At 43.6% G+C, this 13,408-nt stretch overlaps 1 protein-coding gene across 2 annotated transcripts in view; it reads left to right on the top strand.

The window, feature by feature from the left end:
* The first annotated feature begins 506 nt into the window (after nt 1-506).
* PCYT1A (phosphate cytidylyltransferase 1A, choline) overlaps nt 507-13,408 on the top strand; it is a 70,716-nt gene continuing 57,814 nt past the window's right edge. The window contains exon 1 of one of the 2 annotated variants that reach the window (XM_073626436.1): nt 507-658. The gene's annotated coding sequence lies outside the window, so the exon portion shown is untranslated. Of the gene's footprint in view, nt 749-13,408 lie in introns of both variants that reach the window. The other variant, XM_073626437.1, reaches the window with a different exon arrangement.

Below are 13,408 nucleotides of genomic sequence, written 5' to 3' on the forward strand. Positions count from 1 at the left end.
GCAAAAAAAAACCCTGGCTTGCAAGCCCACCATTTCCTCCGGGCAATACATTTACCTTTATGAAAAGTTGGTACCCCCAACCCTTACCAAACAATTTTTAAAGTCTTTTCAGGAATGCAAAGACCTTACGGCTCTAACCCAGAATACATATGATAGAGAAATAAATCACAAATTCGATGCTTGGTAAACCGCCCCCCAGATTGCTGCCAATACACCAGTTCACTCCATTGGAGACACCATTAGGGCTTTTCACTCCAAAACCAGACAAAGGGCCAACCCTACTTCATCAGGTGTCTATTCTACTCCTTTTCTGGTGACTCCAGGGATATTTTACATTTCCCACAAGAGGAGCACAGATAGACACAGCCTGTAACTCTTCCTATTGTATCAAGAACAAGAACAATACTCAGGTTGAAGTGCAGGTCCTGCTGGTAATACTCGTTATATTGCATTAGCAGCTACAGGCGCTACTCGCTGAAGACAGTGAACATTAAAGCGGCTTCCAGGACTGGACGCGGAACCCTGCAGCGTGCTTTGAGTTCCCGGCGGACTGCTATTCCGGCGTCCAGCTTTAGTGCTGACTTGGAGCTGTACTTCCGGGCGGTGCTGTCACAATCTAGTAGCCCCGCCCGGAAAGTGGACACGGAGACACCGGGAGGTGAGCTGGGAGTAGGGTTTGTGTTGTGTTTTATGTGTGGGATGCTGACTGTTCCTTGGCTGATGTCGCCGTATTGTAGTGCCATATCAGGTATGTGAGATATTAGTACATAACATTTATATGGTGGTAGGGATGTAAGGGAGGGGTGTTGAAGTTTCCATAATCATGGGATATCTTCCTGAGATTGGGGAAGTTATTGCTGTGTTGTTGATAACTAATCAGGTTTTCTCTTCCATTCTATTACCTGCATTGGAAACTTTTCCTCCATATTTCAGTAATGTGTTATGTTCTGTTCCCAGTCAGGGCAGAGATCAGTGTGTACAATGTACAGGGCAGAGATCAATGTGTACAATGTACAGGGCAGAGATCAGTGTGTACAGTGTACGGGGCAGAGATCAATGTGTACAATGTACAGGGCAGAGATCAGTGTGTACAATGTACAGGGCAGAGATCAGTGTGTACAATGTACAGGGCAGAGATCAGTGTGTACAATGTACAGGGCAGAGATCAGTGTGTACAATGTACAGGGCAGAGATCAGTGTGTACAATGTACAGGGCAGAGTTCAATGTGTGTGTACAGTGTACGGGGCAGAGATCAGTGTGTACAGTGTACGGGGCAGAGATCAGTGTGTACAGTGTACGGGGCAGAGATCAGTGTGTACAGTGTACGGGGCAGAGATCAGTGTGTTCAATGCACAGGACAGAGATCAATGTGTGTGTACAATGCACAGCTCAGAGATCGGTGTGTGTTCAATGTACGGGGCAGAGATCAATGTGTGTGTACAATGCACAGCTCAGAGATCTTTGTGTGTTCAATGTACAGGGCAGAGATCAATGTGTGTGTACAATGCACAGCTCAGAGATCTTTGTGTGTTCAATGTACGGGGCAGAGATCAATGTGTGTGTACAATGCACAGCTCAGAGATCGGTGTGTGTTCAATGTACAGGGCAGAGATTGGTGTGTGTATAATGTACAGGGCAGAGATCGGTGTGTACAATGTACAGCTCAGAGATCGGTGTGTGTTCAATGTACGGGGCAGAGATCAATGTGTGTGTACAATGCACAGCTCAGAGATCGGTGTGTGTTCAATGTACAGGGCAGAGATTGGTGTGTGTATAATGTACAGGGCAGAGATCGGTGTGTACAATGTACAGCTCAGAGATCGGTGTGTGTTCAATGTACGGGGCAGAGATCAATGTGTGTGTACAATGCACAGCTCAGAGATCGGTGTGTGTTCAATGTACAGGGCAGAGATCGGTGTGTGTATAATGTACAGGGCAGAGATTGGTGTGTGTATAATGTACAGCTCAGAGATCGGTGTGTACAATGTACAGCTCAGAGATCGGTGTGTGTTCAATGTACAGGGCAGAGATAGGTGTGTGTTCAATGTACAGGGCAGAGATTGGTGTGTGTACAATGTACAGGGCAGAGATTGGTGTGTGTACAATGTACGGGGCAGAGATCGGTGTGTGTGTACAATGTACAGGGTAGAGATCGGTGTGTGTGTGTACAATGTACAGGGCAGAGATCGGTGTGTGTACAATGTACAGGGTAGAGATCGGTGTGTGTGTACAATGTACAGGGTAGAGATCGGTGTGTACAATGTACAGCTCAGAGATCGGTGTGTGTTCAATGTACAGGGCAGAGATTGGTGTGTGTATAATGTACAGGGCAGAGATTGGTGTGTGTACAATGTACAGGGCAGAGATCAGTGTGTACAATGCAGAGGACAGAGATCAATGTGTGTGTACAATGCACAGCTCAGAGATCGGTGTGTGTTCAATGTACAGGGCAGAGATTGGTGTGTGTATAATGTACAGGGCAGAGATCGGTGTGTACAATGTACAGCTCAGAGGTCGGTGTGTACAATGTACAGCTCAGAGATCGGTGTGTACAATGTACAGCTCAGAGATCGGTGTGTACAATGTACAGCTCAGAGATCGGTGTGTACAATGTACAGCTCAGAGATCGGTGTGTACAATGTACAGCTCAGAGATCGGTGTGTACAATATACAGGGCAGAGATAGGTGTGTGTTCAATGTACAGGGCAGAGATAGGTGTGTGTTCAATGTACAGGGCAGAGATAGGTGTGTGTTCAATGTACAGGGCAGAGATTGGTGTGTGTATAATGTACAGGGCAGAGATCGGTGTGTACAATGTACAGTTCAGAGATCGGTGTGTACAATGTACAGTTCAGAGATCGGTGTGTACAATGTACAGCTCAGAGATCGGTGTGTACAATGTACAGTTCAGAGATCGGTGTGTACAATGTACAGCTCAGAGATCGGTGTGTACAATGTACAGCTCAGAGATCGGTGTGTACAATGTACAGCTCAGAGATCGGTGTGTACAATGTACAGCTCAGAGATCGGTGTGTACAATGTACAGCTCAGAGATCGGTGTGTACAATGTACAGCTCAGAGATCGGTGTGTACAATGTACAGCTCAGAGATCGGTGTGTACAATGTACAGCTCAGAGATCGGTGTGTACAATGTACAGCTCAGAGATCGGTGTGTACAATGTACAGCTCAGAGATCGGTGTGTACAATGTACAGCTCAGAGATCGGTGTGTGTTCAATGTACAGGGCAGAGATATGTGTGTGTACAATGTACAGGGTAGAGATCGGTGTGTGTGTACAATGTACAGGGTAGAGATCGGTGTGTGTGTACAATGTACAGGGTAGAGATCGGTGTGTGTGTACAATGTACAGGGTAGAGATCGGTGTGTGTGTACAATGTACAGGGCAGAGATCGATGTGTGTACAATGTACAGGGCAGAGATCGATGTGTGTGTACAATGTACGGGGCAGAGATCGATGTGTGTGTACAATGTACGGGGCAGAGATCGATGTGTGTGTACAATGTACGGGGCAGAGATCGATGTGTGTGTACAATGTACGGGGCAGAGATCGATGTGTGTACAATGTACAGGGTAGAGATCGATGTGTGTACAATGTACAGGGTAGAGATCGATGTGTGTACAATGTACAGGGCAGAGATCGATGTGTGTACAATGTACAGGGCAGAGATCGATGTGTGTACAATGTACAGGGTAGAGATCGATGTGTGTACAATGTACAGGGTAGAGATCGGTGTGTGTGTACAATGTACAGGGTAGAGATCGGTGTGTGTGTACAATGTACAGGGCAGAGATTGGTGTGTTTGTACAATGTACAGGGTAGAGATCGGTGTGTGTGTACAATGTACAGGGCAGAGATCGATGTGTGTACAATGTACAGGGTAGAGATCGGTGTGTGTGTACAATGTACAGGGCAGAGATCGATGTGTGTACAATGTACAGGGTAGAGATCGGTGTGTGTACAATGTACAGGGCAGAGATCGATGTGTGTACAATGTACAGGGCAGAGATCGATGTGTGTACAATGTACAGGGCAGAGATCGATGTGTGTACAATGTACAGGGTAGAGATCGATGTGTGTACAATGTACAGGGCAGAGATCGATGTGTGTACAATGTACAGGGCAGAGATCGATGTGTGTACAATGTACAGGGTAGAGATCGATGTGTGTACAATGTACAGGGTAGAGATCGATGTGTGTACAATGTACAGGGTAGAGATCGATGTGTGTACAATGTACAGGGCAGAGATCGATGTGTCTATATCACATACACTTTACATCTGGAGCTGGTGGCACCCTGGAGATGTGTAATTCACAGAGGATTTATTGTTCTCACAAATATGTCGCCCAGCTGCTGGTAGGGTGGAGATCCCCACACAGGGACGGGTTTGATTTGATTTCTTGGCTGATATTATGTAGGAAAGTCATGTGGCAGCAGCTACTGAAACATGTTTATGTACAAAAGAAGAACATCTTCAGGGATCTCCTGTTCTAACAACAAATGTGGGGAACTTTAAGCCTTAAAAAAGGTTCATGCCTTTGTGTTTCTATTTTCAAGCATTTTTGTTTACATGTTTTTCAGCATGTGTCAAAGCACATTTTATTTATTGCAGGCACTTCTATAGAACCAACAATTACACAGCAGTTTACATAAATATTGCACATTTACATCAGTCCGTGGCCTCAAGAAGCTTACAATATAAGGTCTCTACCTCACATACATACACGTTTGTGTCAGTTTAGACCAGAGCCAATAACCTACCACCATGTCTTTGGTGTGCACCCAGAGGAAACCCACCCAAGCAAAGGGGAGCATGCAAACTCCATGCAGGCAGTGTCTTGAGTGGGATGTGTTTTTGTGCATTTTTTAGGTTTACACTTTAATGCACATGTTCAAACACACTAAAATGCATGTGTCCTCAAGGGCAATGTAATAGATGGTGCCTGTTCACATCTGTGTGAGCCACTTGTATAGCGCTGTCAATTTACACAGCACTTTACATATATACAGTTGTGCTCATAAGTTTACATACCCTGGCAGAATTTATGATTTCTTGGCCATTTTTTCAGAGAATATGAATGATAACACAAAAACTTTTCTTTCACTCGTGGTTACTGTTTGGCTGAAGCCATTTATTATCAATAAACTGTGTTTACTCTTTTTAAATCATAATCACAACAAAAACTACCCAAATGACCCTGATCAAAAGTTTACATACCCCAGTTCTTAATACCATGTATTGCCCCCTTAACATCAATGACAGCCTGAAGTCTTTTGTGGTATTTGTGGATGAGGCTCTTTATCTACTCAGATGGTAAAGCTGCCCATTCCTCTTGGCAAAAAAGCCTCCAGTTCCTGTAAATTCTTGGGCTGTCTTGCATGAAATGTATGTTTGAGATCTCCCCAGAGTGGGTCAATGATATTGAGGTCAGGAGACTGAGATGGCCACTCCAGAACCTTCACTTTATTCTGCTGTATTCAATGACAGGTCGACTTGGCCTTGTGTTTTGGATCATTGTCATGTTGGAATGTCCAAGTACGTCCCATGTGCAGCTTCCTAGCTGATGAATGCACGTATTCCTCCAGTATTTTTTGATAACATTCTGCATTCATCCTGCCATCAATTTTGACCAAATTTCCTGTGCCTTTGTAGCTCACACATCCCCAAAACATCAGCGATCCACCTCCGTGTTTCACAGTAGGAATGGTGTACCTGTTATCATAGGCCTTGACTCCTCTCCAAATGTAGCTAAATTTTGGTCTCGTCACTCCAAATGACTTTGTGTCAGGTTTGAGGCATGTCTCTGTGCTGTTTGGTGTATTGTAAGCGGGATACTTTGTGACATTTGCGTAGTAATGGCTTTCTTCTGGCGACTCGACCATGCAGCCCATCTTTCTTCAAGTGCCTCCTTATTGTGCATCTTGAAACAGCCACACCACATGTTTTCAGAGAGTCCTGTATTTCACCTGAAGTTATTTGTGAGTTTTTCTTTGCATCCTGAACAATTTTCCTGGCAGTTGTGGCTGAAATTTTAGTTGGTCTACCTGACTGTGGTTTGGTTTCAACAGAACCCCTCATTTTGCACTTCTGAATTAGAGTTTGAACACTGTTGATTGGCATCCCCAATTCCTTTGATATCTTTTTATATCCCTTTCCTGTTTTATACAGTTCAACTACCTTTTCCCGCAGATCCTTTGACAATTCTTTTGCTTTCCCCATGGCTTAGAATCCAGAAATGTCAGTGCAGCACTGGATAACAGATGCAAGGGTCTGTCAGGAGTCCAGAAACTCATTGACCTTTTATACGCACACACATTTTTTAAAAGCAAACAGATCACAGGTGAGGATGGTTACTTTTTAATAGCTATTCAAACCCCTTTGTGTCAACTTGTGTGCATGTTATCAGGCCAAAACTTTTGATCAGGGTCATTTGGGTAGTTCCTGTTGTCATTATGATTTAAAAAAAGTAAACACAGTTGATTGATAATAAATGGCTTCAGCCAAACACTAACTATGAGTGAAAGTTTTTTCATTCATATTCTCTGAAAATGGCCAAGAAATCATAAATTCTGCCAGGGTATGTAAACTTATGAGCACAACTGTATTATACATTCACATCAGTCCCTGCCCTCAAGGGGCTTACAATCTAAGGTCCCTAACTCACATTCATACATATACATACTAGGGCCAATTTAGACAGAAGCCAATAGGCCTACCAGCGTTAACCAACTTGAAAAATACATGACACATCAAAATGCATTAACCACTTAAGGACCGAGCATCTTTTTGACATTTGTTGTTTACAAGTTGAAAACAGATTTTTTTTTTTCTAACACCCCAGAGAATAAAATGTCAGTCGTTGCAATACTTTCTGTCACACCGTACTTGCACAGCGGTCTTACAAGCGCACCTTTTTTGGAGAAAATACACTTTTTTTTAATTAAAAAATAAGACAATATTAAAGTTAGCCCAATTTTTTTTTTTTATATTGTGAAAGATAATGTTACGCCGAGTAAATTGATACCCAACATGTCATGATTCAAAATTGCGCCCGCTTGTGGAATGGCGACAAACATTTACCCTTAAAAATCTCCATACGACGTTTAAAAAATTCTACAGGTTGCATGTTTTGAGTTACAGAGGAGATCTAGGGACAGAATGATCACGGCGATACCTCACATGTGTGGTTTGAACACCGTTTTCATATGCGGGCGCTACTCACATATGCATTCGCTTCTGCACGTGAGCTGGGTGGGACGGGGCGCGTTTAAATTTTTTTTTTGATTATTATTTATTTTACCTTTTCGTTTTTATTTTTACACTGTTCTTTTAAAAAAAAAAAAAAAAATTGTGTCGCTTTTATTCCTATTACAAGGAATGTAAACATCCCTTATAATAGAAAAAAGCATGACAGGACCTCTTAAATATGAGATTTGGGGTCAAAAAGACCTCAGATCTCATATTTACACTAAAATGCAATAAAAAAATAAATACAATTTTTGTCATTTAAAAAAAAAAATAATTAAAAAATGGCCCTTTTAAGAGCTATGGGCAGAAGTGACGTTTTGACGTTGCTTCCACCCTGCAGTGGTATGGAGACGGGTCAGGGATATCTTCCACTCACTCGTCTCCATACCTAGCAAGGGAGAAGATCCCATTGCCTCAACCGCTGCCAAATGCTCTGGTAAGTGGCGGAGGGCACGGAGAGTGGCAGGAGGGGGGCCCTCTCCCGCCGCCGATAAAAGTGATCTTGCGGCGAATCCGTCGCAGAGACCACTTTCATCTGAAATCAGACCGCTGCCCGAAGAAGAGGCTACTGGGGTTATGGCAGCTAGCTTCTGCCATAACAACAATATTCCTCTTCAAAGTAAGGACGTATATCTGCGTGCCACATCAACGCCTGTGCAAAAGAAGCATAAGCTGCAATATAATATTTGCATTTGGGTTTAATACCGCTTAAAGTAGAAAGAAAAGGCTACACAACATACCTGTTTCCCATTGATTTTGTACTCCCGCAGACTGTCTAGAACAAATTCGAGAAAATGTATTTAGATTAGGGTTGCACTGATATCGGTACTGATACTAAGCATTTGCACATGTACTCGTGCAAATGCTCCAATACTTGAAACCGATACCTTTGCGGTGCCATTTCAGCCCATACAAAATGAATGTGCTCAAAGATTCTGCAAAGAATCGCATGCGATTAGAACAAGAATGCGGTGGTATTCCTGTCCTAATCACTTTCAGTTTCCCCCACAGCTACTGTGTGGGCCCAGGCTTGTCATAGTGACTTCAGCCTGGGTTCACGCAGGAGCAGTGGGGGAAACTGCATGCAATTCAGACAGGTAGAGCACCACATTCCTGTTCAAATCACATGCGATTCTTTGCAGTGTAATTTGGGACCATTCATTTTGTATGGGCTCAAATTGTACCACAAAGGACATCAATATCAGCGAGTACTTGAGCACAAGTATCTGTACTCCTACTCGCTGACAAAAAAAGAAAATGTCTGCAAGGGAGTATAAGGCCTGGTGCACACCTATGCGTTTTTTAGTGAGTTTTCAGTTTTGCAGAAACACGCTACAGTCCATTTAACATGGTTACCTATGGGTCACGTTCACATCTATGCATTTTATGAAAAGGGCCAGGGACTTTTTTTATGGTTTTTGGTTCCATAGACATCAATGGATGAAAAGCATGTATTGAAAAACACAAAATGCATCCGGAATATACAAACTGCAACCTGCATAGGTGTGAACCAGCCCTGAGGGCCCGTTCACATTATATGCTGTGACTGTAATCTTTTTGCATTTGATCAACACCAACCACCGCAAGGGCATGTAGAACACAATTATATCCTATGTACCCTGTTCACACTGCAGTGCTACCTTCAGGTGGGTTGAAGTGCATCGTGTAAAATTTCAGACATACAGATCTTACCTGAAGTCAGTGCCCCACTGGGGTGCTTGGGAATTAAATGTCGCTTTGACATTTCAATAAAGTTGGATGTAGGAAAAAAAAAGTAAACCATGTAGCAACACGAGGCACTGACCGCGCACAACAGATGCTAACTGCGTGCTTAATCAGATTATTTTAGTGTGCAGCTAGTGTGAACGGGCCCTAAAAGAAACATTTAACTGGTATATTGCTGTGTAGCTATTTCCTCCACATTAGCTTCTGCCTGTTCCCCCCTGTTTCGTCACATTCAGCGACCCATCACATTTTGCTGTGGAAGTGACGTTCCGCTGAGAAATTTTGCAGTGCCCATGCGTAACTTGCCGATATGCTCTCCAAAAGTTTTTGCCACCATATGGACCAGTGAAACCATCAGATAATGTCACGGAAGTGACGACAATAGCACCTTCTAAACACACACAATCTATTACAAATATACATCTGATCGATGTGCAATAATGTCACGGAAGTGATATTACAGACAATACAAACACTGCGCTATGCTTGCACATATAATGTCATCACATAGCACCTTATAAACACACACAATCTATTACAAATAAACATCTGATCGCTGTCCACGTTCAGGTTGAGGGGGATGGGGTGCAATTTAATCCTGCCTGCACATATAATGTGAATACATAGCAATACAATACAAGTAGAACAATTTTTTTTTTTTTTACGTCACTTCTGTCACACTATCTGACGGTTTTAGTGTGCTGTTTTGTGGTAAAAGTGTTGGAGCACATATGGCAGTGTCGCGCAAGCGCACTCCAGCAGGTAGCCAAATGTGATGGGTCGCCATATGTGACCAAACACCCCCACCATTCCATCCACCTGGAGGAGTGAAGAGAAAAAGTTTTAGGCCCCTTTCACGCGGGGCGGATATTTTGGTCAGCAGGGGAACTGTCCGCTGATCCCCTGCTGATTGGAGAAGAGCGGGTGGATGACAGGTCTGTGTCCACTCTGTTTATGCAGAGCATTCATGGACAGAACCTGCTCTGTTGTGTGAGTGGACTCCGCTGTCTGTTTACACCTGACTGCCCTCCAATCCGATCAGCCTAGACAGAGGTAGAGTTATCCCCTTCTGGTTTTTTTTTGTGGACTGGATCGAATTTCAGGTAGGCAGGTGTAAATGGACACAAGTCTGTTTACACCCGCCGGTCCATAGGGGTGAATGGACCATCCAACCGGGTCCGCCTGAAAAACTGACAGGCGGTCCTAATCAGTTGTGTGAAAGGGTCCTTATAGTCAGAGCTTACACAGAGCTAAGGACTCTCTGCCTGCTCCAACAATGACAGCTCTGTGCCTAGCATTGTGGGAGAAAGTCACATGTCCCCCCCGTACTTGAAAGTACTGTGTATTTCTTTTCACTTCAGACAGAGTATGGGAAGAATGGAAGCAAGGTGAATATACACGGTGGCAGCCAGACATAATGCTTTGCTCAGAATGAGTAAAGGGCAGGTTTACGTAAAACTCTCCTGCAATGTGACTTTTCAGGCAGTATATACTAGTTATTGCAGAGTAATCAGTGACTGGGCCAAGTCCAGGCTGCAGTGGTCAGGATATGTGTAGAATTGATCCTTCTTTCACTTCTGTCCTTTGAACTTGTCAGCAGTTTATTAGAATTGAACAAAGTGCAGATAGTGTCATTTCTACAAGTAGGCTATGTGGCAATGAATGAGGACATCTCAGCCAGGGAACACTGCAAGGTTTGCCATTTTGTTGCAGACATCTATATTTCCATGACTGACCTTTCTGCTGAAATGTACAGAACTGCAGGTAGGGAACCACAGGGCTTGCATGATCTTGTATGTGACATTCCATCTGATGTCCTACAGCCAGTGATTTCCCTTACTAGGCTGTACGCCGGTATGTTTTCTGCCAGAAAAGATGCATGGCAACAAGAGTATGCACAAATAAGTTAGACTTTCCTTCAGATAAGTTCATTAGTAGATTTATCATCAGCAGTGTGTATTGATTTAGATATCCCTGTGTATGTTTAAATATAAGTATCATGCTTGTATTGTAGTTTTGCACATTTAAAATTCTTTGAATACTGGAGCACAGGGTACTGGTTTCAATATCTTGTTTTCAGACCCCATGACTGTCTCTAAAGCAACCAGCAACCTGGATGATTAGGCCTGTTTAAATATAGACTGAAATCTGAGATTGTGACCCGTTAGTCAGGAGCAAGCAGATCTCTTCAGCATTAATCTGTGCATTCCTTGGCTAATTCCCCCTGTTCATTTGGTTGATGGGTTTGGAAACATGTGAAGTGCCAAGATATGGGAGGGTAGAATTTGCATGCTGACACATGGCATTGTAATTTGTACATTACATTTAATGTATTATGTTATATTTTGTGATTAATATAGGTTTTTCACTGCGGTGCACTCTCTCCTGGGAGCTTGGTGTCATAATTCCCAGGAGTCGGTGTGGATCGCGGAGCTCAGCATCGCGAGATATCTTCGTTGCCATCACAACGGGGCGAGCACTTCCGACGGCGACGCCCATTGTGGTGGCAACATGAGAAGTTTACGGCGCTGCAAGCCTTTCATATTGCGCATGCGCGAGAACGGGCGGTGCATGCTGGTCACTCAGCTGCACCGTATCCCGGAAGATAATGCTCGTGGGCTTCACATGCCCACAAGCAATATGGGAACGGCCAAGACAGCAAAATATAAGGCATTTCTTTATATAAAATCTTCAATCTAGCAGCGAAATTAACTATAATCGTGAGTGGTATTAGTATATGTTATGATCCTGAGTTAGGCATTAGACAAAAAAATTCAAAAATGTCGTAACTCCACTTTAAATCTGTGTCATCAGATTGCAGTTATCTCTGGGATAGGAAGACACAGGCACAGGCACCTATTCAGAGTAAAAACCTGAATAGGTGGCCACTAGCAACCACTGCATTGGAGGCCCCCGTAAGTTGACAATCACTGCATTGGAAGCCCCCATAAGTTGACAATCACTGCATTGGAAGCCCCCATAAGTTGACAATCACTGCATTGGAAGCCCCCATAAGTTGACAATCACTGCATTGGAAGCCCCCGTAAGTTGACAATCACTGCATTGGAAGCCCCCGTAAGTTGACAATCACTGCACTGGAGGCCCCCGTAAGTTGACAACCACTGCATTGGAGGCCCCCCGTAAGTTGACAACCACTGCATTGGAGGCCCCCCGTAAGTTGACAACCCTTCCCCATTTGTCCAGCAATAAATAAATTACTGGAAAATATGCTTAGCTGATAGAGGCAGATAGTCTTAAATTTAAAGGTACTTTTGGACATAATCATACACAGTTCATTGTTATGCCACTGGCTAAAGCAGATTATACATCAGTGGGTTGAATGAACAAAAAAAAACACAGATCCCTCGCATCCACACAAGTGATGGGGATGCCGGGATCTCCCCTGTTGAGCTGTTGTACAGGCAGTCCCCGAGTTATAAACTTCCAACTTGCATACGGCTCATACTTACAAGTGAAGGGAGACAACAGGAAGTCAGAGGAAATCTACCCCTAAGAAGGGAAATTCACTCCTGTAAGAGTTATGGGAAAAAGGTTTCTCCACTGAAGATTTATCAACAATCCTTGTTTCCACGACAAGCCCAAATTTTCAGAATCCAATTGTCACTGGGACAGAAAGTGAGGCAAAATCTTCTGAATAGGGGCACAGACAGCAAAACAAACCTTACAGGGGTGTTGACTCTTCCCTATGCTATCCTAAAAACGTAAAAAAAAAAAAATTTTGCCTGGAGTTACACTTAAAAAAATGTAAATGTTCAAACTTGCATACAAATTCAACTTAAGAATAAACCTACAGACCCCATCTTGTTTGCAACCCGGGGACTGCCTGACAGCGGGGCTCCCCCCATCAGAATACACAGATCAGTGCTGGAGCCAATAACTGCATGCGCTAATCCAATGCTTTTTTTCCAGCAAGACAGTTTGACAGAAGCCAGTTGGCCACTTCTGTTGAACAGACAATGATACACACAGTGTCCGAATAGCTGAACCGGCTTTGGTCTTGGATACCCTGCTTTAATCCATCCTGCCATATAGAAATGTGCGTGCGTGCGTGCGCATAGGTTTGCAGGCTTAAATGGAATCTGTCACCAAGAAATTGATGTGCCTCGGAGCCTATGGTAGAATCTTCTAAAACTCAGACCGCATACTTGAAGACATTGACTTCTGTTACTGACTAGGTTCAGCTTTAGTGCCTTGTGACAAGTGCACGGCTTACGTCAGAGACTCCTTAGGCAGGTATTTTCTTTTGTAATAGAGTGATATGTCACAAAGGGTTACTGGATTTTCTTGTTCACCTTGTAATCTTTTGGTATCTTCTAAGGAGATTGTTAGGGCATAAAAAGCTCACCCAATAGCCAGGTAGAAAGATGACTCAATTGCTTTACAGGTATTGAC

The sequence above is a fragment of the Aquarana catesbeiana genome, linkage group LG04, assembly GCF_042186555.1.
Source record: "Aquarana catesbeiana isolate 2022-GZ linkage group LG04, ASM4218655v1, whole genome shotgun sequence".
NCBI classification, from domain to species: Eukaryota; Metazoa; Chordata; class Amphibia; order Anura; family Ranidae; genus Aquarana; species Aquarana catesbeiana.